We start from the raw sequence: 27,289 nt of genomic DNA, 5'->3' as shown, positions 1-27,289 counted from the left end.
GAGGGGCTGGTCAAGGCCTCGGGGGATGCTGCCGAGGTTCCTCGCGGGCCTCCCGAGGATGCAGGGTCGGAGAAGTAGTTGCGGTTGTAGTTGTAGTTGCGCGAGGGTGACGAAGCGGCCGTGCCGCTAACGTCAGCGCGCGCGAAGGTGACGAAGCAGCCGTTCCGCCAACGTCAGTGCGCGCGAAGGTGACGAAGCAGCCGTGCCTTCGGAGGGTCTTGGAGCAGGCTCGCCCCTCCGGTCGTAGAGGAGGAGCCGAGCGCGGTGCGCGAACCTCATAGTCATGGCCGTCGTCGTTTCCGAAACTCCGGCATTTCGAAATCGCGTTCGAAACTGCGCCCGAAGCCGTGCGGGAGAAGCCGGCGTCACCAGCTTAGGTGGCTTCCCTGGCTATGGCGCGCTTGCCGTGTTCGTTCGCAGCCCCCGAATCCGTTCGGGGGCAGTCGGAGGTCACCAGTTTAGGGGTCGCGGAAGGCGAGAGAACGAGGCCATTCGTAGGGTTCGAAGATGGTTTATTGTAACAGCAAGATCCAGCACACTAAACTCGAACGGAAGTCGGCACGCTTATGTAAAGCCGAAAGCCCTCTTCGGAGGGCGTGGATCCGGCAACCGCGCGTGCGTCACGTCCGTACAACCACAACTACAAGTCCAACAGGCCCGTGCACGTGTATTATGCCCAAATCAGGTAATCACATAAGGTAACCGCCACATGCGGTTACCTGCACATAAGGTAACCGCCACAGTGCACTGTAAAACGGGAGTGCACCGTAAAACGGGAGTGCACCGTAAAACGGGAGTGCACCGTAAAACGGGAGTGCACCATATAACGGGAGTGCACCGTATAACGGGAGTGCACCGTAAATATGGGAGTGCACCGTAAAACGGGAGTGCACCGTAAATACGGGAGTGCACTGTAAAACGGGAGTGCACCGTAAATACGGGAGTGCACTGTAAAACGGGAGTGCACCGTAAAACGTGAGTGCACCGTAAATACGGGAGTGCACTGTAAAACGGGAGTGCACCGTAAATACGGGAGTGCACTGTAAAACGGGAGTGCACCGTAAAACGGGAGTGCACCGTAAATACGGGAGTGCACTGTAAAACGGGAGTGCACCGTAAAACGGGAGTGCACTGTAAAACGGGAGTGCACTGTAAAACGGGAGTGCACCGTAAAACGGGAGTGCACCGTAAAACGGGAGTGCACCGTAAAACGGGAGTGCACCGTAAAACGGGAGTGCACCGTAAAACGGGAGTGCACCGTAAAACGGGAGTGCACCGTAAAACGGGAGTGCACTGTAAAACGGGAGTGCACCGTAAAACGGGAGTGCACCGTAAAACGGGAGTGCACTGTAAAACGGGAGTGCACTGTAAAACAGGAGTGCTCTGCAAAACAGGAGTGCACTGTAAAACGGGTGCCCACTGTATGAGTGAATGTGTTTTAAGTTTATCCTGGGATACCAAACGTGGCAGCTACACTGTATAAGCCGCAGAAACACTGTCATCTTGAGATTTGTCGATCACATAACAAGGTTCTATACTGTATCTCCCAGGATTTTCATGTCCTGTGTGTAACTTTCCCACGACTTTCCCAAACGGGAATTTAAACGGACAGTCAGATTTTGTGTCTTTGCTCTCCAGGTTTGGTTCAAATGATGATGAGTTCACGGATAAGCGTTAACATATGGAGTATTTATGGAACTACGTTTCGAAACATGGAACCTTGAGCTTAAAAGTATAAAATAAATAATTCTTAAAGAAGTACCAAAAGTTTTGCGAAACATTTACCAGTGGATTTCAGCAGGACAGAGACCTTTTCAGGTCCTGATATTTGTACAAAATTTCAGTCAAGAGTATATGATTATTTCACAATTATTGTTGTGTTAATGTTCGTTAATTTAGTATTGGTCTGTAATTTAGTACGTCCATGTCCCATATAAAGTTTTTCGGGGAATAGTGGATGAAATGAACAGGACATTGATTGAGGTATGCTATCCGCAGTGGGAAGCAAGAAGCAGACCTTTTAGTGCCTTTCATCACAGCAAATGAGGGTCTATAGTTTGATGAGTCCTTCGGTAAAGACTGGAGACTGGAGTTCCACCTTTTAGATGTCCTGCATACATTGAATCTCTACAGGTGACGCATTGAGGAGTTATTGAGCAGAACTTTTAAGGACTTTTAACACCCGCAGAACTTTTAAATTGTGTAAATATTTCCTTATTGGAGATGTCACCTGAAAGACACGCGGGTACATGAATTGGCAAAAATTTATTAGAAAATCCATTGAAATGCTTGGGAGGAGAAGGTGGAGCTCCAGGGAGGTGGAAGAGTGGGAAAGCTGAAGCTGTCTGCCACCCTCCTCTCCATCCCCTACCTCATGCGGCTCTTCCCAATTTCCAAGAACTCCTCTGAACATTACATTGTTGTACACTCTCCCCGCCGTTCTGCTTCGACCAATTTAAAAGGCAATGCTCAAACTTCCATTTTCCACAGATGAACCGTTCACACCAGATGCAGAACGTAAGATCAAGGTTGGAACAATCCCACAACAACTCCAAGGCCGAACATCAAAGGGCACGGAGGTTGTGTGCTCTACGAGTTGCTGCCTGCGTGATGAAGGGAGGACACCCATTCGCTGCAGTGAGCCAGACTAAACAGGCAGGATGCAGACAAGTGACTTTCCACGATCTTGTGCGAAGACCCTTATTCCTGAGAACAAAACATCGATGGAATAACATTGGGAAAGACATAAAAAGGACAATCACTACTTAAGATTGAATCACATATATAACGTTACATATGAAAATATGAAGCCTAGTGGTGGCTTAACGATAGCTGGCCTGATATCTTAAGGTGCTGAGTTCAAACCCCCAAAAATAACACCAGGTCAGTTGATTCAGCTTGTCATCCTTCCGAGTTTGGTAAAACGAGTACCTGCTCTGGGAAAAGTACCTGCTCTGGGAAAAGTACCTGCTCTGGGAAAAGTGAACTATTTGAGCATCCTGCGTTGGAGTGGCTACCTGTCCAGAATTGTGTCCTCCAGCCGATGAAACTGCCTCGGCAGCCTTATGCACCTGACAGTGCGAGGAGGATCATCCATCCATGGAAACTTGGTGGAATTTTGAATTCTAAAGAATCCTAAGAGGCCCCCCGTGGCACCAACGTCATGTGACCGATTTTGAATCGCAATTGGAAGAGTTCTATATCGATTGAATATCCATCCCACAATGCACTGGCTCGAAGTGATTGTCTGCTGGACATCTCAAGTCTTACCTCCGAGGCACCTGATTTGTGGGCAATGCGTCAGAAGGGACGTTGTGGAAACAATGGATGGAGAGCCAGTCCGAGGAATGTTATTTCCTGGGAAATGATTTGTTGATGTAGAAATGAAATACATGCCCCGGGTTAAAGGCAATGTAATATCAAATTCTCAAAACATTTTGCCTTCATATGATCAATCTAACGATGTGATCCTCTATAGACAACATACCTGAAAGTTAAGTTGCAGAGTTTTAGTGCAGCCATGATGGTAATCTGAAGCACGTGTAGGTTTGGAGCCTTACAATGGATGGTGATGTCAATGTCTGAGGCATCTTTACTGTCATGGTTGTGGTTCCCTCATGGCATAGTGGAGCCGGGTGACATCACATGGCTACCTGGTCATAATGACAGGCTAAGTTCATTTTGAAATTTTACTTGTGTTTAATGATGGCTGATGGGAAGTTTTCACGATATCATCGCTGCCACCCACCTTTCCCTTATTCAGGGGATTGGCTTCCCTATCAAGACAATACCACCCTCCACCCCACCTCCCCTTTAGTTAACAAAGCCAGACCCTGGAGTGATTCTCATGAGAAGGTTAGAAGAGATGTACGAGGGGAGTTCAGGAGGTTCTACGGATAGGATATGTTGTTGGCATCTTCGTGTCGGTGTTTTGATCATGATAAACTTTCATGTACAGGTGTTACATGCTATTAGCTTCTTTTATAACGCTCGTTGTTATTTCAAAGTATAATCCAGAAATTTGTTACATAATACAACTAGATTGTATTTATAGAATACTTACCCTGTGCAGTCAAACTTGTTGCGAGCCAACTCTTCTGTTTTTGAACTTTTTTTTTGATCCAATATGGCTGCCAGACCACGTCAGCAATGACGTCATAAATTTATATTTTCTAATATAATTGTTGCATAGATCACGCTCAATACATTTCAAACTGATCAGACCAAGCGTTGTCCCTGTCAAATCATGACATCATAATTATGGCACCAATGACGTCATCGTTAACAACACCTATTCCCAATATGGAGTTCTTTACAAAGAGCCATGTTTCAATTTTTTCCCATGCAGCGGTTTTGGAGATAGAGGTGCAACATTTTTCGGTTTTTCCAAGACAGCGCCTGTACCATATGACCTATGACGTCATGATTAGCATTAAAATATTCTAAATAATAATAATAATAATACATTTATTATTATTGTATTATTATTATTAACCCCCCCCCCCCCCTTCACATGCCTCCCCCCCTTCACATGCTTCCCCCCCTTCACATGCCTCCCCCCCAAAGCCCTCTCCCTCCCACAGATCTCTCCATGTCTCCATGTCTCTCGGTCCCTGCTCTCAAATGTTGTGTTTGTGTCCTTCCCCCTCTCTCCCCATCTTGTCTACCGCTCCCGATGTTATTTGTTTTATGTGTCTGTTTGTCTTTCTGTGTGATTAATGTTCGCTCTTTCACGAGCCTCGATCTTGTATACAAAAAAAAAAAAATATATATATATATATATATATAGCGCTTTTCAAGAAGCCCAAAGACGCTTTGACAGAGTACAAAAAACAAGTGCAAAAAGACAAAAATAAATAGGTAAATAATCAAAGCAAAAGGAAGGAGAAGGAGAAGAGATAGTCAGGGGTTAAATGCTGTGGGTTAAATGTTAAATGCAGTGTTGAACAGGTGGGTCTTGAGTGATGTTTTGAATGTGGTGAGTGAGGAGGAGTCTCTGATGGTGTGAGGTAGTGAGTTCCAGAGGGTGGGAGCAGCGATGGAGAAGGCCCTGTCCCCCCAGGATCTGAATTTGGTCTGGATGGGGGGGGGGGGGACAGGATGTTGGCGCCAGCAGAGCGGAGGTTGCGGGTGGGAGTGTGTCTGGAGAGGAGGTCAGTCAGGTAGGATGGGGCCAGGTTATGGAGGGCTTTGTAGGTCAAGAGGAGGATTTTGTACTGGATTCTCTGGGGGATGGGGAGCCAGTGAAGCTTATAAAGGACGGGGGTGATGTGGTCACGGGTCCGGGAATGGGTGAGTAGATGAGCAACGGAGTTCTGAATGTATTGGAGTTTATTGATGATTATTGAGGGTGAACCATAGAGGAGGCTGTTGCAGTAGTCCAGACGGGAGGTGATGAAGGCGTGGATGAGAGTTTCTGCAGCCGTGGAGGAGAGGGATGGACGGAGACGGGCGATGTTTTTCAGGTGAAAGAAGGCTGTCTTTGTGATTTGTTTAGTGTATTTGTCGAAGGAGAGGGTTTGATAAAGATGATGCCAAGATTCCGGATGTGAGGGGAGGCGGATACTGGGAAACCGTCAATGTTGAGGGCGAAGTTATGGGTGGATTTGGTGAGCGTTTTTGGGCCAATGATGATTATTTCAGATTTATCAGGAAGTTGATTTGAAGCCAGGATTTTATTTCAGTGATGCAGTTTGTCAGGATAGAGTGGGTGGCGGTGGAGATTGACTTGGTGGAGATGAAAAGCTGGATGTCATCGGCGAAGCAGTGGAATTGGAGACCATGACGGCGGATTAAGTGACCAAAGGGGGACAGGTACAGGATGAAGAGGAGGGGGCCGAGAACTGAACCTTGGGGGACACCTTGGGGGAGGGGAGCAGTGGGGGATTTGCAGTTATTGATGGAGATGAACTGGCGTCTGTCAGAGAGGTAAGATTTGATCCAGGAGAGGGCAGTGCCGGTAATGTTAAAGGTGGTTTCAAGTCGGGTGAGGAGGATGGTGTGATTGATGGTGTCAAAGGCGGCGCTGAGGTGGAGGAGGATGAGAATGTTGAGGTTGCCGGCGTCAGAGGAGAGGAGAAGGTCGTTGGTGATTTTGAGGAGAGCAGTTTCAGTACTGTGGTTGGAGCGGAATCCGGATTGGAGTGTTTCATACAGGTTATTGGCAGAGAGGTGATGTTTGAGTTGAGTGGCTACAGCGCGTTCCAAAACTTTTGACAGAAAGGGTAGGTTGGAGATGGGTCTGAAGTTATTTAGGGTGTCAGGGTTGAGTCCAGGTTTTTTCAGAATGGGGGTAACAGCAGCAATTTTGAGGGATGGTGGGACGATGCCTGTAGACAGGGAGGAGTTTATTGTTGCAGTGATAAGTGGAGAGAGAGCAGGAAGGGAGGCCTTGACAAAGTTGGAGGGGTTGGGGTCCAGAGTGCAGGTGGCAGTTTTCATTCCTATGAGGAGTTCAGAGAGGTCAGTAGGGGAGACTGGGGATAACTGAGACAGGGGTTGGCAGGATAAGGGGGGGCAGGTGGTTTGAGGGGGAGCAGGTGCGGTGGTGGTTAAGCTGTTGTAGATGTTGTCAATTTTGCTTTGGAAGAATGAAAGGAAGGAGATGCAGTGTCTACTGTGAATGACTGGGTGGTGGTGTCCAGGGGGCTGAGGAGTTTGCTTATTGTAGAGAAGAGTGCTTTTGGGTTTCCGGAGCCAGAGTGGATAATTTGAGAGTAGTAGGTGGAGCGGGCGTGGGAGAGGGCATCTTTGTAGTGCTGCAGGTGGTCCTTGTAGGCTTGGGAGTGAATTGTGAGACCTGTTTTATTTCGGAGTCTTTCAAGTTGGCGAGCACAAGTTTTCATCAGGCGGAGTTCAGGGGTAAACCAGGGAGCAGAATGGGTGAAAGAAACTGTTTTGGTTTTTATAGGTGCAAGCTGGTCGAGGCAGAAGGAGAGAGTGTGGTTGTAGTAGTCAGTGAGGTCAGAAGGGGTGTGGAGGTCAACGAAGGGAGAAGTGGACATTTTTTCAGAGAGGGTGGATGAGAATGAGGTCGGTGAAAGAGAGTTTTGCTTACGGAAGTTGATAATGCGATAATGCCTTGGTGCTGGGGTGGGGATGTTGATGGTCATAGTGATGGCTACGTGGTCAGAGAGGGTGAGGTCGGACCTCGAGAGATGGTGCAAAATTAGTCCAGTAGAGCAGACAAGGTCGAGAATGTGACCACGGTTACGGGTAGGAAAGTTGACATGTTGAGTGAGGTTAAAGCAGGTGAGTAAATCAGTGAAGTCAGTGGTTATTGTGGAGTCAGTGGAGTCCATGTGGATATTGAAATCACCGAGGAGGAGGATTGAGGGGGAGAAGGAACAGAGCTGGGTCAGAAACTAGGAGAAGTCAGACAGGAATGATGGGTGTGGTTTGGGAGGGCGGTAGACGACTGCCATGACTGACTGTGTGTGACCAGAGAGTTTAAAAGCCAGGTGTTCAAATGATGGAGCAGATGAGATCGAGATGAGGCTGGTCTTGATGTCCTATCGGTGAATTACGGCAATTCCACCACCACCGCCCTCCGAGCATGGTTTATTGATGTATGAATATCCATTGGGTGTAGTGAGGTTGAGTGTCCACCCCAGCACCCACCATCCCCACTCCAGCACCAAGGCATTATCGCATTATCAACTTCCGTAAGCTAAACTAAAGGAGGAGGCACTCCTATGGTGACAATTTCGTGTCCATCAGACCAACAGTGTTGCTGAAATTTTTAAAATAATGATCGGATAAGTGTTGTACTTGTCGAATTATGACGTCATAACGAAGGAAGTGATGACATCATCATTAACATAACTTATTCCCCATGGAGAGAACTTGACAATGAGCCAGGTCTCATTTTTTTCCATGGAGTGGTTAAAGAGATATAGAGGCGCAACTTTTTTCAAGATGGCGCCTGTACCACGTGACACATGACGTCATAATAATCATTAAAATATTCTACAGGAGGAGGCCCCCCTTTGGTGAAAATGTTATGTCAATCGGACCAACGGTTGCCGAGAAAATGAATTTTTAAAATGCAGACACATATGGCACACGGCACACGGCACACGGCACACGTACGCAACTGAATCCTTAACCCCGCTTTTCGCTTTGCGAGCGCAGGGTAATGATTGATCTTTGTAAGAATGAGCATGCCTCACTCGCCTCCTAACTCTCTAGCCTGGGTTTAAATCCTGACCCAGCTGTAGATTGTCAATGTAGTGTTTCGCACGCAGCGTGATGCATCGATGTGCGTGCCATCCCTCGGATGGAGGTGAAACGGTCGGCCCGTTTGCTCACATTTGTCAGTGGACGTTAAAGATCCCACGGAGTCATTCGTGAAGAGTAGGCGATTGATCTCCAGCACCGTGAAGAAATTTAAAATTCTTGCCTTAACTACTGAGTCTAGTGTTAGTCCTGGCCAGTCGGTTCATGAAAGACATGGGCCAAACCTTACCCCAGCAAGTCCCACAAATAAGTGGGAATAATGGGGACCGTTAGAGGAATAAGAAGGAAGATTGAGCATGGAGGTATCATGCAGTTTTTATGCAGAGAAAGTGAAGCTCTAAAGAATCCACTAACCCATGGTGAAGATGCCATGTATGTCCTCGCACTGAGCCCAGATACTTCCATCCTATTTTACGGTAGCCAAATGGATGACCTAACTTTAATGTGGACGAGAGCCCCTTGAAGATGTTTCCAGGTCAGGACGCCCGGAAGATGGGACCGAGCCTTAAACTGTTGCCCAGATCTCAGCACTATTCATGGAGAATTGTCGAGTTAAGGTCACGGAAATATACACAGACATTGGAATCTTTCAAGACAGTGATTTTTCCGTCATCCACAGACATTCGAGCATGTCCAAGGTCTCGGTAAAGGGGGTCCTCGGAGCTCATAGTTGAGAGCAAGCTTCTCGAACTGTTCAATGGAGATCTAGTTCAACTTGTCATGTAACTGAGGACTAAACAGGGGCTCCACTTCTGGGAACCCGAAACCAAATAATTGGAATCCATGTAATGTAGTGGTTCTCAACTGGCGGTCCATGGTGACTTTTTCAATGGTCCACAGGAACATTGTCCAAAGTCACATGGCGTGAGAAATAAATTTCAAACCAAAATGTTTGTTATCTACTCTTTCTTCTCATGTCTCAAAGAGGAGGTGGTCCACAAAAATGTTTTTGATTGGCCTGGTGGTCGGTGGACTGAACCGAGTTGAGAACCACTGATGTAATTGATATTTCGTACCCAACCCGAGGCCATTAAGATCACAGGCTCATCATTTCTGGCACACCAAGAGAATCCTACAGGTAAACTTCAGGTCTAACAAAGCTATAGCCACAGGGAAAAATTATGCCAACCTGAAGTGAAACTTTGTGGCAAGGCCATCAAGTACAAGTGCTGAGATATGTTGATCAAAAGTGTTCTTCTCCATCATGACAACATGCCTCCTCACAAGGACCATCTGGTGGAGAGCCCATAACTGTCCCCCGGTGACTTTTCTCTGTTTTGACATTTGAAGTCGTACCTGCAGGATCACTCACTCATTGACGACAAGGAACTGACTCAAGCTACTGAGATATGGCTGAAAAAGCAATCTGAAAACTTTTAATTTTACAGTTTGATGGAATAATGAAGAAAGTGTCAAGGACAATAGGCCAGTTGCATAAACTATCATAAGGAAAGATGTGAGGATTCACTTAAGTATTTCCTTAACTTTTCCCTAAAGGACATCCCTAAGTTGATGATGGTTACATATATGAACAGTCCTTAAGTTTTTCGTTAAATCCTTCCCTAAAGATAAGGGAGCATTCCCAACACCTCCTTCCCACATATCCCCCCCCCCCCCCCCCCCACCACGAAATATTATGGGGCATATGGAGTTAAATAAAATGAGGAGTGCACAAAGATTGGGGACAAAAGGAAAAGGAGGTTTAGAGGTGGTTTGAGAACAGGAAGTCTAGATCACTAGATCATGTATAGTGATAAAGGAGGTCAGGGGGCGCAAGAGCAAAATAAAAGGATTTATTCTGAGAAGGAACAAAATAACATTCTGTCACTCGTGTCCGTAATATGTAAATGCTTCCTTGCTTGACTTCAGTATCTAAAACATTGGTCAACGTTTGATAACATTGGACGTAACAATCATGTTCTTCTTGGATCCAAAATGTCAAAGTGACTGTTTTGAACTTCAAAGTAATCGTTGTGATGTGAAGTTTTGCAACTTGTTTCTAATTTAGTTTAACGTTTTTTTTTTGTTTTTTTTTATATTTCTTACTTAACTGCCTCTGATTGAATGGGAAAACTGAGGTTTTATGGATATTACAATAGTTATACTACAAAGGAATAAATTTTTTGGTTAATTTATAGTAGGTGATGAAACCTTGTGAGTTGACTTGTTTTATTCTTAGTCTAAAGGAAAGATGTAACTCCGGAAGTGTTCTTAAATGTGTTTCATTACTAGAGACGAATCAGCAAAAGGATGACGTAATTTGGTGTTTAGATCATTACAGAAATGTCTCCAATGTCCCAGCACTTCAGCAGTTTTTGTTATGTCAGTGTCTGTGACAGCCCACACAACCTATAGGTTACCTGCTACATCTTCTTGTACCCTACTGAGCATACAGTACCTGCATGGAGAATAGGGTGAAGGTGGTCACATTGGACTTTGAAACTCCTGTTTGAACATCTTCAGCTTCAAGTTTGTATGATTACTGGAAAGTTGTTTCTTATTCTTTACGAGCACAGATGGTTTCCTCCTTCTCAACCGAGGCTTTGATCTTCATGTAAACTGCATTAACAAACAATTTGAACGTCAATAGATCAGAGACAACAAGGCGCGGCAGTGTACCACCCGGCACTTGGTGAAACCGCTGGCGGTCACGCTACCGGAGCACATTGCGTGTCACGCCATGGCCTTATAATTATTATTATCTTGAATTAAAAGAAATGAGTCAACAACCTATACTTGGATATGGTTTTTAGCCTCAAATTTCCAGAGACTATGATGACATATTCATGGACTCCACTCCTCAATACAGCTGTTCCTTCTTGAGAGGGTCAGCTTCACGCCCGTGGTTGAACTTGATTTACGGTGTTTATTACAGGGGAGGAACCACAACCGTGGTGACTCTTTCCTTCTTTTGTGCCTGGCTTCTGGAGCCAGCCTGTGCCACGCCGGGCACAGGAAGGAAAGATGGCCATGTGGAAAACACTCAAGAGTGCACCATCGGGTGTCAGGTTTACATTTGCGCGACGTACTCTGTGCTGAGTTTGTCACAAATGTTCCCTTTCATCATATTGATGTGTTCCTTCCCATTGTTGTGAGTCACTCATTGTGATAGGTGTCCCCTGTCTCTGTCTGTGTATCTCCACTTTCATTGGCATTGGAAGTCGTCATGCAGAACTCAGACTGACAATGACTATTACCTCCGCCACTGATGTTTTCACCCGTTTGTCTATCTGTAAGCAGGATATCGCAAAACGTTTTTGGTGAGGATGGTGAGGATGCAGATCCGGATACTAGAAATGTAAAATTGTTTATGTGATTCTTCACCATTGAGAGATAGTGCCAAAATGATATGTGTATGTATGTACATATATATATATATATATATATATATATATATATATATATATATATATATATATATATATAGATATAGATATGCATATATAGGGCTAGTTGGTATTTTTGAAAAGTTTTCAGAGTCATTGGTGTATGCAGAACTCACTGCGTTGCCCTGATGAAGCCTCAGCAGGGCGAAACCAGGTCGGTAACTGTGAGTTTTTTCATTCACTTATGACAGTATCTGAACTAAGATCAAAATTATGCTCTGTCGGATGGTTCTTCCGAGAACTTGACAGGCAGAGCATACGTACATGACGGTGACGTCATTACGTGCGCTCATTAAGCTGGAGAACTGAAATTATATTTATATATATATACTGTATATATATATATATATATATATATATATATATATATATATATATATATATATATATATATATATATATATATATCAGGATATCTCAAACGGTTGTGGTAGTTTTGTGATAAAACTATGTGGTTGATTTGGTTAGATAACAAGAACAAGCCGATTCGATTTTGGTTCAGATCCGAATCCAGATCCGTCCTATCAGTGGGATACAAAATGTAAACTGTTCAGCCTGGCAGAGGTATGTGCTTTACCAAGTGCAGTTCTAGTTTTATCATTTCTTTACATCACTATTATCCTCAAGTTACATTGAAATAAAGAAGGAAGGAAACATGCTATCTGTATATCAGGAAAATCATTACATTTATGCCGAATTACAAACCCTTTTTTGAAATTTGCAATTTAATCACAGCATGACCCTCCAAGCACCCCTCCTATCCATGAGTAATGATGCTATTCTTAACTCTCAAGTTTATTAGCTTTTATTAAATGAAAAGTTAACCTCTGAAAGGACAGCTTGGCTGCGATTTTTTTTTTTAATGGAATCATGTCACCAAGCAATGTGTGACTCCAATTTTCTGCATAAACAAAGCAATTCGTGGCGACTTTTCACTTCCTAAGCAAATCCGATAACTACAACTTCCAGATGTAATTTTTCCCGGAGATTAGTCATCAGCTTCCATAGCCAGTACATCATGAAGTTAAGATACACCAAGTAATTGCACAATCCCGATGAGATGTAAAACAGGCCTCGAAGCCTATTTATTGCTTCAACTTTCCACTCCCTTCAGCTGTTGTCAAAATATATGGAATTGGTTACATCTTGAGAAAGAAGAGGTAGAAGGATACAGCTCAAAATTTGTGGATTTAATATATACTGATTCAAAGGTGAATATTACAAATATAAACTAGAAAGCATCTGAAAATTCAAAGCCCGACTGTGTCTGTTTGTATTCAGACGTCTTGTTATTTCGTATGCTCAAAATAAAGAAAACAGTTTTTAAAAAATACAAAATTAAAATTGATGATTTTATGCAGCCTTGACCTTTGACCTTTTGATTTATAAAAAAAAAAACAATCGGCTTGTAGTTTTTGATGCTGAACCAATTTCGTGACCAAATATGCAAATTCTTTAAATTTCAGGTCAATTGGGTGAAAATTGACGATTTTATACAACCTTGACCTTCCACCTTTTGATCTAAAAAAATCAAACAATTGGCTCCTACCTTTTGATTAGTGAACCAATTCAGTGACCCGATATGCAAATTCTTTAAATTTCAGGTCAATAGGATAAAAATCGAGATGTGACGCTGACCCTTGACCTCTTGGGAAGGGTTAATAAGACTTCAATTGTGATTCTCAATAATATTGTACAATCGGCTTAGAATGAATAATATGTCTCATTGTACATGCCTCCATGTATGACACAACTTTTGTGTTCACGAACTATCGCAGGCACCATGAACAAATTACAAATCCTGCCCGAACCTAGAGGGGGCACTGCATCAGCAACACGGCAGCAATCATGCTTCGCCACAGCCTTGTGCATATGCAATAAGAAATTGCTGGAACATGGAAGCAAACACTTGAAGAATTATTGTGACACAAACCATGGCTGCTCCTCAACCGGTGTGCTGATGGACTATCAGTCGGAAGCAACCTCTGACAGAAATGTCCTGATGCTGATCGGTGGCATCCGGCTTTCTCCAAAGTAGAAACGTTTTTGGCTTGAGTGTTTGAAGTAGATTACATTCAGCTTTTACTTTCAACATCGTGTTATATATTATACAGCATGATTGCATTGAACGTTTGCACCATGGCTCTGTTACACGAGCAAATTGAGGGTTTGGTTGACATAATGACATTGTTCTTTGGGTGACCATGAGCACTGCAGACCTTGTTTCAAGACCAATTAGTATGTCTACAGGGTATAGCTTTGAACAGTAAAGTCTTAGTCCGGTCAATATGTGAGTTCTTGGTTTGACTCGTGTTCGCCCTTCATATTGATGAAGATCAGGAAACTTGGTGGAACCTATTTTGAACGAACCCTAACCCAAACCCTGCGCAGTCAACAAGGCATGCACTGCAAAAGCTCAAATCATTGGATTAAATCACCAGAACGTTGTTTGCGGTATACTAACCTCTCTGGGAAGCCAGTGGAAGCTGAAGTTTTGGGTGTTAACCCTTTCCTCACCACTTGAAACTTCAGCATCTCCTTGCTTCCCAAAGCGGTCAGCATACCTCAATCAATGACAAGTTGATTTCATCAAACGTTCTACCTGTCCACCAATGAAGATCAACACTAACCTTCACCAGCAAGATTAGTTATAACCCCACTGCGAGGACAGTGTGTGTGTGTGTGTGTGTGTGTGTGTGTGTGTGTGTGTGTGTGTGTGTGTGTGTGTGTGTGTGTGTGTGTGTGTGGTGTGTGTGTGGTTGGTATCTCCAAATGCTGGTTTCAAAAGGTGGAACGGAGTCCTCCCAAGTCTTGAAGTATCCACCTCCATTTCACTAAGGTATCATGATTCATGGACTAGTTTGTTAAGTTTTCTTATTTTCAGATTTTTGTTCCAAGGACTTTTTTGAGGATCGCCACCAAGCCTCAGACAGCTTCCAACTGCAGTTTGTTTGTAGTAATATTTCCAGGGATGTTTTTTAAGATCTCTGTAAGGTTCTTTTTTATCATTCCAATTGCTCCAATATTCACAGGTACAATTTCAGCACTCTTCCGTTTCCAGGATCTTTTCACTTCATTTTTGAGCTTTCGGTGTTTGGTCATTTTCTTGATTTCTGAGTTGTTTAGGCCAACATCCTTGGGGACTCGCACCTCAATTAGCAATGCCTTCTTTTCTTTTTTGTACCTCAGTACTATATCTGGTTGCAATGCTTTGTTTTCTATGTTCACGCTCGATGGGATCATTTCCTCTTATGTGAACATTACTTCCTTGTTTTCACTGATTGAATTTGGTTAATGTTTCCACGAGTTTTCTGGAATTGGGATATTGAGACTTTTTCAGATGTGCCAGTGGATTACTCGACATACTTTGTTGTACCTTTGGGTGTACAGCTGCTCTAACATGAGTTTTTTACATCCCAACCGGAGGTAGTTCGTACTTTCTGTTTCTACCTTGCAGAACCTACACTTGTCCTTGCAGACTCAGTCGCGCCATTTTCTTAAAGCAATTTTTGTGGCGTCCTTGGTCTTGGACATTTATAATGATTCATTATATCCACCCCAGTTGAGCTGACCTCTTCTTGACAGTTCCAAAGAGCCATTTTTGTTTACTCCTAATCTGTCCACTCCTTTTTTATACATACCTTCCAGCTCTTTTATCGTTTTCCCAGGTGTCAGTGTATATCTGTTGATATTTCGTTTATACATATCTCTTTCTTCTGTTTTTGCAATTGTTGGGGCTGTACTCATTGTTTCGGTTTCTTGTGACATCTTCCATTCGCACCTGCCTTTGGAAAATTTTTGTTGGGTGGGTTAGGGATACCTTCTCTGGTTTGTTGTCTTCATGTTTGCTTACCTGCAGTTGTCATTCTGTGCACTTGGTTGAGCTCCATCATGCCACTAACTCCTTCTCGTCTCGGCAGGTACATTCTCGGGATGCATTGATTTATTGTAAAACATTTTGTGGATAGTGAAGAGTTTCCTTGTTTTGATATCTAGTTTGTTGATTTCTGATTGTGGTCTGTTTATTATTCTGCAGCTGCACTGGAATTCTGGTATTGCGAGTTGGTTTCTGGCTTTGATTTTGCTCCTTGGAGAAAGGTATGTTTTCAGGATCAGCCTCGTTCTACGCAGGTCTTCTTTGGTAATTGTTTTGCATATTTGTTTATGACATATTTGGTGGCCCTCTTCTACCCCAAGGTAGTTGTAGAATGCTTTGTTGTCTAACTTCTGTATTGTTGTATTTGGGTCAATTTTATGTTATCCATTACCTTGTATGAATGCTCACTTATTTAGGTCACTTATTTAGGAATAAGGAATAAATAAGTAAATTATTAATAAGGAATAAGAAAATAAAAATAATAAATAAGGAATAAATAAATAAATGGTCACAAATAGACAAAGGCAGAGATGGCAATCTAGATTTCGCCCTTATTATGGACCTTATGAGGCCTGCCTTTTTTTATAATAAAAAAGGTTTAAAAAATCAAACATTTAAACAGCCTTGGACGTGCACCTTGACCCCACGGCCAAGGTACACCGTCTATCAAGACTGTCTCATTGGCATACACATGCACCTCAACCAAAAGGCTGAAGCACATGGTCAATCCAAACACATGCATCCTGACCCCAAAGGGCCAGAATGCATGGTCACACCAATTGGACTCCTCTTCCCTAGGAGGGAGTCCCCACAAACTCAACACCATGCCGTCCCAACGAGGGCATTTTCCTCTTATGAGGCGCCTTTTTTATAATAAAAAAGATAAAAAATCAAACATTTAAACAGCCTTGGACGTGCACCTTGACCCCATGGCCAAGGCACACCGTCTATCAAGGCTGTCCCATTAGCATACACATGCACCTAAACCCAAAGGCTGAAGCACATGGTCAATCAAAACACATGTATCCTGACCCCGAAGGGCCACAATGCATGGTCATATTGAATTTGATTGCGCGTGCGCAAGATTGGAGGTCAAGTTCTTTCGAAGCTGTCCATGCACTCACGCTTTTGAAGTTAAGTAATTTTTTCACAATTGTGTTTTTGTCGTAACTGTATCTATCTTTCGGTGTATACTTATAGTGTGTCTTTAGTAAGATTCTCGGTGTTATTTTTTCATACCTGCATACAAAATCGTCAGTTAATTCGTGTCGCATATTCTGAGGCCTAGTAGGCTTCCGTGTCCAACCCTGAGGCTTTGTTTTTCTCTCAGCGGTTCATCGATTGCGCTGCAATTACTTTCGTTCCCTGTTTTTTGTCCCAGTCTTTCACCCCATACTTCCTTGTTTAAAATCTCAAATCAGAAAAAAAAAAAACTTTCCTTCTCTGCTCTTATTCGTTTATTCGTTGTTCTTATTTGTTCATTCGTTCTTCGACCACGTTGTTCATGATCACGTGATCACGTTGTTAAAAATATTTAAACTTTCCCCTGAAGAACTGTATTCTGTCGTATATTATAACACCTTTTTATTCTTCTTCGATAAAAGGATGCTTTTGACTTGCTCACCAAATCTATTCATTCCAAAAAAACATTCCATCTCTTACAGTTCCTCTTTTCTACATTCCCGAAACTCTCCTGCACTCCACCCCTCCTTCAGCGTCCTCAAACGTATTTTTGACTCGAAGGTCTCAAGAAACTCATTTTGCAATAAATGTTTGTTTCCCATTAATCGTACACTTTTCAAAATCCAATCTCACCCCTCCCCTCCAAATCTTCCCCATCACCCCTTCCCTCCAAAACTTCCCCATCACCCCTCCCCTCCAAAACTTCCGCATCACCCCTCCCCTCCAAATCTACCCACTTGCTCCTCCCCTCAAAATCTTCCCCATCACCCATCTCTTTCAAATCTTCCCCCTTGCCCCTCCCCTCCAAAACTTCCCCATCACCCCTTCCCTCCAAAACTTCCCCATCACCCCTCCCCTCCAAATCGACCCCCTTGCCCCTCCCCTCCAAATCTTCCCCATCACCTATCTCTTTCAAAACTTCCCCCTTGCCCCTCCCCTCCAAATCTTCCCCATCACCCATCCCTTTCAAATCTCCCCCCTTGCCCCTTCCCTCCTAAACTCCCCCCACACCCCTCCCCTCCGAGACTCTCCCTCGCTCCTCCCCTCCTAGACTCCCCTCTCACCCCTCCTCCTCAAAGCGTCCTCCCTGCTTCTTCCCCCTTCCAACTTTCACCTTCATCTCCCCCAACCTTCTGCCTCGCTCTTCCCCCTCCTCAAATAACACCTCACTGTGCCTCACCCAATCACCATCAAACCTTTTGTCCATCCCATTCTTCCCTTTCTCCAAGCTATTCTGAAATCTCTGACACACCTTCAACAGCTCTCCCTACCTCTTCATCCACTTCCACATCTTACCCTACCCCTCCCCCCCCCCCCCCCCTGTTCTGTATCCGATGCTCCCCCTTCCTATTCATTAACGGTATGGACCTCAAACATCCGGGGCCTTCGCTCAAACTTGACTGATCTCTCCATACAGGTTACTTCTGACAAACCAGACGTGATCTGCTTAACAGAAACTTTCCTCCTTCATGATGTCTCTGATTCCTTGGTGTCTCTCCCAGATTACTCCCTCCTCCGGTATGATAGACCTGAGCCTCGTCCTGGAGGTGGGGTTGCTATCTTTATTAAAAAAAACTCTCCTCCTCACTCGCCCTGCACTGCCCTCTCTCCACCTCACCCCCAGGAATACCTTTGGCTACGGCTGCCCCTTCGCTCCCACCTTTTGTATGTGTGTTGTACCGTCCACCAAACAGTGATGACTCCATGTACATCTCGCTGTCTGATAATATGGACCAACTTCAATCTACCCATCCCAACTCCCTCTTCCTCATATGTGGTGATTTCAATTGTCACCATGTCAGTTGGCTGGGTGTGGGTACCTCTCTCACCAGCCATGGCTCTTCAGCAAAGGACTTCTGCGACTCACTGGGACTGACAGAATCTGTCAATTTCCCGACCCGGATCTCAGTCAACGGAGCATCTTCTCTTCTGGACTTGGTTATGACTAACTTCCCTGAAAATGTCTGCTGCCCTTCTTCTGCTCCAATCGGCTCATCTGATCATGTGCTTGTTAAAGTGGACATCTCTCTGACCATTCTCAGAGAGCCTCCTCAGCGTCGATGAGTCTGGCATTTCACTCAGGCCAACTGGCACGGTCTTCAAGCAGCCATCAATCATCTGGACTGGTCTCCCATCTCTACCGCCTCTGATATCAACTCATCCTGGGAATTCTTCCAAAGTAAATTGCTCTCTCTCTCTCATGCACAGATTTATCCCATCTCGTCTTCAGTTGTCATACCCTTCCTCCTGTCCATGGTACACGGAATCTTGTGGTGAGGCTGTTGCCCAGAATCAACTTGCTTTCGTCTCATGGAAAGCAAATCCAACGGAAGGAAATCTCATTTCCTTTCACAAAGCCCGAAACAAGTGTGTGTCCACCCTCAAGAGAGCCAGGAAACAATATCTCTCCATTCTCAAGACCGAACTCTCTTATCTGTCTCCCTCTTCCAAATCCTGGTGGTGTCTGGTCAAATCTGTTTCTGGTGTTTGTTCCCCCTCCATCACCTCCCTCACCTCAAAAGGCTACATGGCTGACTCCGCACGTGAAAAAGCTGAATGCCTCAACTCTGCGTTTGCCTCTAAATCTTGTGTCCCAAACCCATCCCTCTCTGTACCCACCATACCCAGTCGTACCCAGCTGCTCCTGGACTCTGTGTCCTTTCCTCCTGACAAGGTGGAAAAGTTTCTGTCAACCCTCGACTCTGATTCTGCACCTGGACCTGACGGCATCAGCCCACGGGTCCTAAAATCCTGTCCTTCCGCTCTTTCACTCCCTCTCTCTGTTCCCTTCACCCTATCTTTTGCTCAAGGTCATCTGTCATCTGCTTGGAAATCAGCCAACATCACGGCTTTGCACAAAAAGGTGCAAAAACAGATCCTAGCAACTACAGACCAATCAGCCTTCTCCCAATTATCAGCAAAGTCATGGAATCCATCATTGCTTCAGATATGAAATCTTTCCTCTTCTCCAATGGCTTGATCTCTGATCATCAATTTGGTTTCAGACCTGGTCACTCTACTCTGGACATGCTGCTTCTGCTTTCTCAACAATGGATGGAGGTCCTCAATGCCAAACAGGAAATTAGAGCTGTCTTCCTTGACATATCACGTGCCTTCGATACGGTCTGGCACCCCGCTCTGCTCACCAAACTCTCCTCCTTTGGTATCCATGGAAATCTCCACGCATGGCTGGTGGACTTCCTCTCTAGTCGTAGTCAACATGTGGCCCTGAATGGGTTTCTCTCATCTCCTCTTCCTGTTCAGGCTGGAGTTCCCCAAGGCAGTGTTCTGGGCCCTGTGCTTTTTCTGGTCTTCATCAATGATCTCTCTGACGCTCTTGAAAATCCTCTCTATCTCTTTGCTGATGACTCTACTCTCTGTCGCTCCATTCCTCATACCTCAGATCGGCAGTCTGCAGCCTCCTCACTCTCTGCAGACCTGGACCAAATCACAGACTGGGCAAACAAGTGGAACATGTCTTTCAATCCTGACAAATCTCACACTCTTACGATGTCTCTCCGAAAAGACCGACTGGACAAACCTCCCATCCACTTTCTGAGTAATCCTCTCCAAGAAGTTCTGTCACTCAAGCTTTTGGGTCTCACTATCTGCCATGATCTTTCCTGGGAAAACCACATTTCAAATCTGGCCTCCAAAGCCAGTCGCCAACTGGGCATCCTCCGTCGTGCGAAGTCCTTCCTTGGCACATCTGAGCTCCTCACCACATACAAGGCTTTCAACCGCAGCTCAATAGAATACTGCTCTCCCCTCTGGGCTGGTGCTCCTGCCTCACACCTAGCTCGTCTTCACGCTGTTGAAACCAAAGCGTTCAGAATCATTGGAATCTCCCGCGATGAAGCTAACTCCAAGGGCCTTTCACTCACTCACCGCAGGCAGGTTGGTGGTCTTTCCGTCTTCTGGCCTTGCCCCCCCCCCCCCCCCCAGCTCTCCCTGGGCTCTGTCCCCCAAACATCCTACAGGTCGCACAAGATCTGCCTGCAAACCTCTTGTGGCTTAACTGCCAAAATCAAGACTCTCTGCTCACCTTCACTCCTTCAGTCCTCTTTTCTCCCGCCTCTGGAACAAACTCCCTCACTCTCTTCAATCCCACTCCACCCTCCAGGTCTTTAAAACAGCTGTTCACCACCATCTCTTATCTCCCCCCATCCAAAACCTTGATCTTTTCTACCCCCGCTAATTTCACCCAAAATCCACTTTTTTGAAATACCAACTTCTGTCCGGGAAGTCCTTGGTGTCCTTGTGTTTTATACTTCGCCCACCCCCCCCCCCCCCCCCTTCCCACGCCTCCTCCCCCAAGCCCTCTCCCTCCCACACATCTCCCTGCTCTCAAATGTTATGTTTGTGTACTTCCCCTTCTCTCCCCATCTTAGCTTCCGCTCCCTCTTTTTATATATTTTGTTTGTCTGGTTGATTTGTTTGTGAAATAAATGTTAGCTCTTTCACGAGCCTCGATTCAGTATACCAAAAATATATATATATATATATACAATTGGACCCCTCCTCCATAGGAGTGAGGCCCCCTGACTTCAACACCATGCATGTTCAACACCATGCATGCAGAAATGTTCATGCCAAAGAGGGCTATTTTCCTCTTATGAGGGCGCCTTTTTAGAATAAAAAAGGTAAAAAATCAAACATTTAAACAGCCTTGGACATGCACCTTGACGCCTTGGGCAAGGCACACCATCTATCAAGGCTGTCCCATTAGCATACACATGCACCTCAACCCAAAGGCTGAAGCACATGGTCAATCAAAACACATGCATCCTGACCCCGAAGGGCCAGAATGCATGGTCATACAATTGGACCCCTCCTCCATAGGAGTGAGTCCCCATGACTTCAACACCATGCCGTCCCGACGAGGTCTTATTGACGCTCATCAGGACGCATACTGCAAATTGTTTATTTGTGACCAACCTATGCCGTTAATATACACAGGTTGAACCCCCTAACTTGACTAGGAAGCAAGGCACAGATTGAGTCTCACCCCAGGAATTGCTGCGCAACCTGTTAGCAACAAGTGTGGCCTGCCACGTGGGTGACAAGGTAATGTATGTGAAAAGGACGAAATGATTAGATATTGGTGAAGATCCGAATTCGGATACGACAATTTATTTAAGTGATTCTTCACCATTGAGTGACAGGGCTAAAACCGACATATAGCACGATATCTCAAAAAGTTATGGACGACTTTGGACGAAACTTTGTGGACCAGTTGTGTGTTTGACAAGGACGAAACGATTCAAATTTGGTGAAGATCTGAATATGGATTCGGATACGAGAATTATTTAATTTTTAAGTGATTCTTCACCATTGAGAGATCGGGATAAAAGCGATATTTACATAAAAAAATTTATTATTGTGGGAATTTTATTGTGGGTGTGGGAATTTAAAAAAAGTTATGGACGAGTTATGAATAAACTTGGTGGATGAGTTGGTTCGGTGACAAGAACAAGGTGATTAGATTTTGGTTCAGGTCCGAATCCAATTCCAGCCTATCATTGGGATACAAAACAAACTGTTCAGCCTGGCGGAGGTATGCTCTCTACTGAGTGTTGTTCAAGTTTAAAAAGCAACTAAAAAGTTTTCATATATAGTGTGAAGTTGCAAATACGCACGTACCTTGCCGGAAATAGTTTGTAGTTTATTTTGTCCCTAAATATAGATGATAAGAAATTATATATAAAGCATTATCATTGCTTGTAAACGTGATAGGATGAGTTCAGTAAATAACGACGTAATCATAAACAATGAAGTGACATGCTGGACCAGAGGAGAGAAATTTCAACAAGAACTTCACATATAATGAATGTTCATATTTGCCCAAAAATCAACTCTAAGTTCATGATTCAAGTTCATGATTCTGTAAGTTCATGATTCAAAAACAATATTTTATTTACTAACTATAACGTTCTCGAATGCCACTGTGCTAATGTATGACAAATTCGAATAGCTTTTGCCCACTGTTTAGAAGGGTGCCACGAGTCCAGATAGTAATTGTATCACGTTATCCTCATTATTTACATTATTAGGAGGCTCCCGTGCACCAGACACCCTCTTTCAGTGCCATAAGCTCGAAGCGTGCTCCGTAATTGGCTCCGAGTCCAGATCTGACTTTCTCTGCAAGATAAGGCTGGCCAAGGGTTCATGGGACGGGCGGTGTACATGTGCAGCAGACAAGGAAATGTAGACACTTTCTCCATCAATTCAAACTGCTCTCTCAAGTTCTGATTCAGCATATTTATAATACTAGTGAGGTACCGTGTTACGCACGGGTGGGAGGCCAGAAGCAAACAGACAATGCAGAAACAGCTAATGCTAAAGTATAAACCAATAAATTCCACATTCCTGTAGCACCTTCAGTCGCACGTCAGACATTGACAGCAAGTTTGTGAAGGACTTCCATGAAAAACGTACCCGTTGGCAAACAAATGAGTACGTTTGTTCCATACCCAGTCAATGGCGAATCTGCATATGGCGATCCACGAATGCACGTTTAGAAAGTAGAAACCGTCACGGCATTTCGTTATTCACTTGAACTTGATATCTCTTTTTTTCATTCCAAACAGCATAACTCCAATCACAAATGAAATAACATTAATAAAAAAAATAAACTTTTAACAACATTCGTGATATAAACAAATATTTAAATCCTGATGTGAAGTTCCGTACGGTTGGGTGAATACAATTACGAATTCAAAATCGTAATTGTATTCACTCAATTACAATCATCAATTGATACTTTAACAAAACGATTAATATGATTGACGTTTAACGATTTAACATTACGATTGAATGAGGGTTGTATTTGGATATTATCAAACCCATGCATTGCCGTCATCTGTCCACTTCCGCATTCGCGGCAGCTTCATAATTGTCATCAAAATCTAAACAGTATTTGTAGAATTTCAATAAAAGCCACATCACTGTTCATATCGGTAAATATTATTCCATCATGTTTGGAAAAACTGGAAAATTGGAAAACTTGGAAAATTGGTAAAACAACATAGCCTATTTTATTCCCAGGGGTCCCAGGAATACCCACCCAAAATATCGTTGCGATCGGTTGAGCCGTTTTTGCGGTACCTTTCAACGACAGACGGACATTTGGTGAATTATAGTAAGATTCTTAAGTTTTGCTTGCTATACTTTTATTCTTCATCGATCAGTTCTTTAAATCACATGACTACTGTATACAATACTAGCAGAAGTACCCGGCATTGCCGGGCGGGGGAGGGGAGGGAAGGGGGAAGGGGAGGGGAACAGGGGGGAGGGGAGGAGAGGGGGGGAGGGGAGAGGGAGGGGGGAGGGGAGGAGAGGGGGAGGGGGAGGGGAGGGGGGAGGGGAGGGGGATGGTGAGGGGGAGGGGGAGGGGGAGGGGAGGGGAGGAGGGGGGGATGGTGAGGGGGAGGGGGAGGGGGAGGGGGGAGGGGAGGGGAGGAGAGGAGGAGGGGAGGGATGGGAGGGGGGAGAGGAGTGGGAGGGAGGGAGGGGGGAGGGGGAGGGAGGAGGAGGAGGGGCGAGGGCGAGGGGGGAGAGGGAGGGGGGAGGGGAGGGCAGAAAGGAAGGGGTAGGGGGAAAGGGAGGCGCATGAGGGGAGGGGGAGGGGAGGAGGAAGGGGAGAGGGTAGGGTGGAGGCAGAAGGGAGGGGAAGGGTAGGGGGAGGGGGAGGGGGGGAAAGGGAGGGGGAGTGGGAGGGATGGGGAGGAGGGAAGGGGAGGGGGGAGGGGGAGGGCAGGGGGAGGGGAGGAGGGGAGGATGGGGGGAGGGGGAGGGGAGGGGAACGGGGGGGAGGGGAGGAGAGGGGGAGGGGGAGGGAGGGAGGAGAGGGGGGATGGGGAGGGATGGGAGGGGGGGAGGAGTGGGAGGGTGGGGGGAGGGAGGAGTGGAGGGGGAAGGTGGGGGGAGGGCGAGGGGGGAGGGGGAGAGGAGTGGGGGGAGGGAGGAGGGGGAGGGGGAGAGGAGTGGGAGGGTGGGGGGAGGGTGGGGGAGGGGGGAGGTGGAGGGGGAGGCGGGAGGGGTGGAGCGGGAGGGGGAGGGCGAGGGGGTGGGGGAGGGGGTGGAGGGGGAGGGGGAGGGCGAGGGGGGTGGGGGAGGGGTGGGGGAGGGGGGAGGGGTGGGGGAGGGGGAGGGGGGAGGACGAGGGGTGGGGAAGGGGTAGGACAGAAAGGAAGGGGTAGGGGGAAAGGGAGGAGCATGGGGGAAAGGGAGGGGAGGGGGAAGGGAGGGGGAGGGGAGGGGGTAGGGAGGGGGAGGGGAGGGGAGGGGGATGGGGAAGGGGTAGGGCAGAAAGGAAGGGGTAGGGGGAAGGGAGGGGCATGGGGAAGGGGAGGGGGAGAGGAGGGGAGGGGGGAAGGGGAGAGGGTAGGGTGGAGGGAGAAGGGAGGGGTAGCGGGAGGGAGGGGGAGGAGGGAAGGGGAGGGGGAGGGGGGAGGGGAGTGGAGGGGAGGGGAGGGGAGGAGGGGGGAGGGCGAGGGGGTGGGGGAGGTGGAGGGGGAGGGGGGAAAGGGAGGGGGAGGGGGAGGGGGAGGGAGGGGGAGGAGGGAAGGGAGGGGAGGGATATAGATGGTTCCTGGAATTTATCACATCCACAAATGATGTAATCCACACAATTTATGTACTTTACATAACGTTAATAGGAATACATGGCCGTGTAGATGGGAAATACAGTTTGTTTGAAATAAATCACAAATATCAGATGAAAGTGAAAAAAAACCTATGTGGTGTGAATGGCAATGTTCCTCGCTGAAATGTGAAAAAACTGAATTACGTGCGAACGCATAATTGTGAGATTATGGCGGCAATTGGAACATCACGTGATCCTAGCAGAGAAGTACCCGGCATTGCCGGGTGGGGGAGGGGAGACCCGTACATTCGCCCTCTCGACTCAAGCTCGTATTCGATTCGTATTCGAAATCGAAAGGGGAAAGGGGAAATCCTTCGTATTCGAATTCGTAAACACGAAATATGAATTAAAATTTAATTCATATCGCACAAAATCGACACAAAACACGATCGCATAAAGGTGAAAAACCGCAATCGCTTTTCGTCCTGAATTACGTGCAAACGTGTGACGTGTGACGGGATGGAACATCACGTGATCGCTCTGAGCGAATCAGCGAGCTGCTCGCACTGGCTGAGATTAGCGGGTACTTCACTGAAATGCGCTGAGGTAAATATGAATAAAAAATATGGATCTCGTCAAATATGGTCTCGGCCATGTTCGTCCCAGGCTCAATGGCCATGTCTATGCCAAATATAAAGCACGTGAGCCTCTCCGTTTCGGAGTCTATCGGTAACATTACACACACACACACAAACTATGTTTTATATATATAGATAGATGTTCAACAAAATGATGTGATAACAAACTTTTAAAATAATAGCCATTTTTAAGGCATTTTGTCCACCTTCTCTAATCCAATGTACTTATAAGGTTATGCGATACCAGACTGACACCTTGTTAATAGTATTGCTGGGTAGATGAAGTAACTTCAAGTTTATTTGTATTGATGTATAGCATGGGCACGATGGGCCAAAAGGCCTCTTGGAATAACCATTCCATTTATTTCTTCGGATGACGTCAAAATTGACCAGAAGTGAAAATAGACAATCCGTACCTTGAGGTTGTAGTTCAGACCACTGCTGATTTTGGGGGACAAATGACTTCCCTTATAAGTCATAAGTCAAATGACTTATGACTTCCCCCTCATCCCCTGGGAGGCCACCGATATGAAATTGAAATATCTAAGACAGGGTGATCCTGCGGCCCATCGAGTAGAGCTGTATCGAGTTTCAGAGCAATCGGTTTATAAGTAAGGGACGAGTATGGTTCTGAATTTTCAGGGGATAAACCTCCCTCCCACCCCACAGAACCTCCATGATCTGAAAACTTAATTTAAATATCGAAGACCGGGTGATCCTGCCAACCATTGAATAGAAGGGCTGTTTCAGGTTTCAGAGAAATCGGTTGGTCAAAATGGACGAGTAGAGATCCAAAGTTTGGGGGGTGGGAGGGGGGGTAACCCCCTCCCCACCTATCCACCCCCCTCTCTCCCCTGGGATCCTCGAGTGCATGGGTTCCCAATCAGTGGGCCACAGCACGTTTTCCAGGTGGGCCACAGACTGCCCAATATTTGCCCAAATAATATAATCTTTTCACGCACAAGGCCTAAAACAAAAGTTCAATTCTGTGTGTGTTGGTGGTGGCCAGTGGTAGCCACCCACTATTCCCTGCATATTTCTTTAGTCTTGTTTTTTATATTCATCCTTTTTTTTCAGAAACCCTTCTGAAATGACAAAATGAGGATATGATGAGCAATACATAAAGTTTGGATTGACATCCTTACATGCTCATGGAGAACAATGCGTCCTGTGCCAGAAAGTTCTCGGAAATCAATCTTTGCGGCCATCGAAGTTGAAGCTCCATTTGGAGAAGATTCATCCACATCATCAACATAAGGATGTGGACTTCTTCAAGCGAATGGATGAGAACGTGAAGCGCCAGTGCCTGGATCAAAGTGGAACATTATTTCAGCAAAACAAGCGTCTTACGGAGGCTTCTTATGCCGTCAGCCTCCTCATT

At 45.6% G+C, this 27,289-nt stretch overlaps 1 long non-coding RNA gene across 1 annotated transcript in view; it reads left to right on the top strand.

Moving 5' to 3' along the window:
• The window catches only part of LOC137429213 (uncharacterized), a 106,385-nt gene that overhangs the window by 21,128 nt on the left and 57,968 nt on the right, over positions 1-27,289 (top strand). The window contains exon 2 of the long non-coding RNA XR_010984836.2: positions 15,661-15,722. This is a non-coding gene — a long non-coding RNA (uncharacterized LOC137429213). The remainder of the gene's footprint in view (positions 1-15,660; positions 15,723-27,289) is intronic.

Source organism: Myxine glutinosa, chromosome 6 (genome assembly GCF_964187855.1).
Source record: "Myxine glutinosa chromosome 6, kmMyxGlut1.1, whole genome shotgun sequence".
In the NCBI taxonomy this organism is placed as follows: Eukaryota; Metazoa; Chordata; class Myxini; order Myxiniformes; family Myxinidae; genus Myxine; species Myxine glutinosa.
Note: the sequence above shows the minus strand (reverse complement) of the source record. Positions and strands in the feature narration are given on the sequence as shown.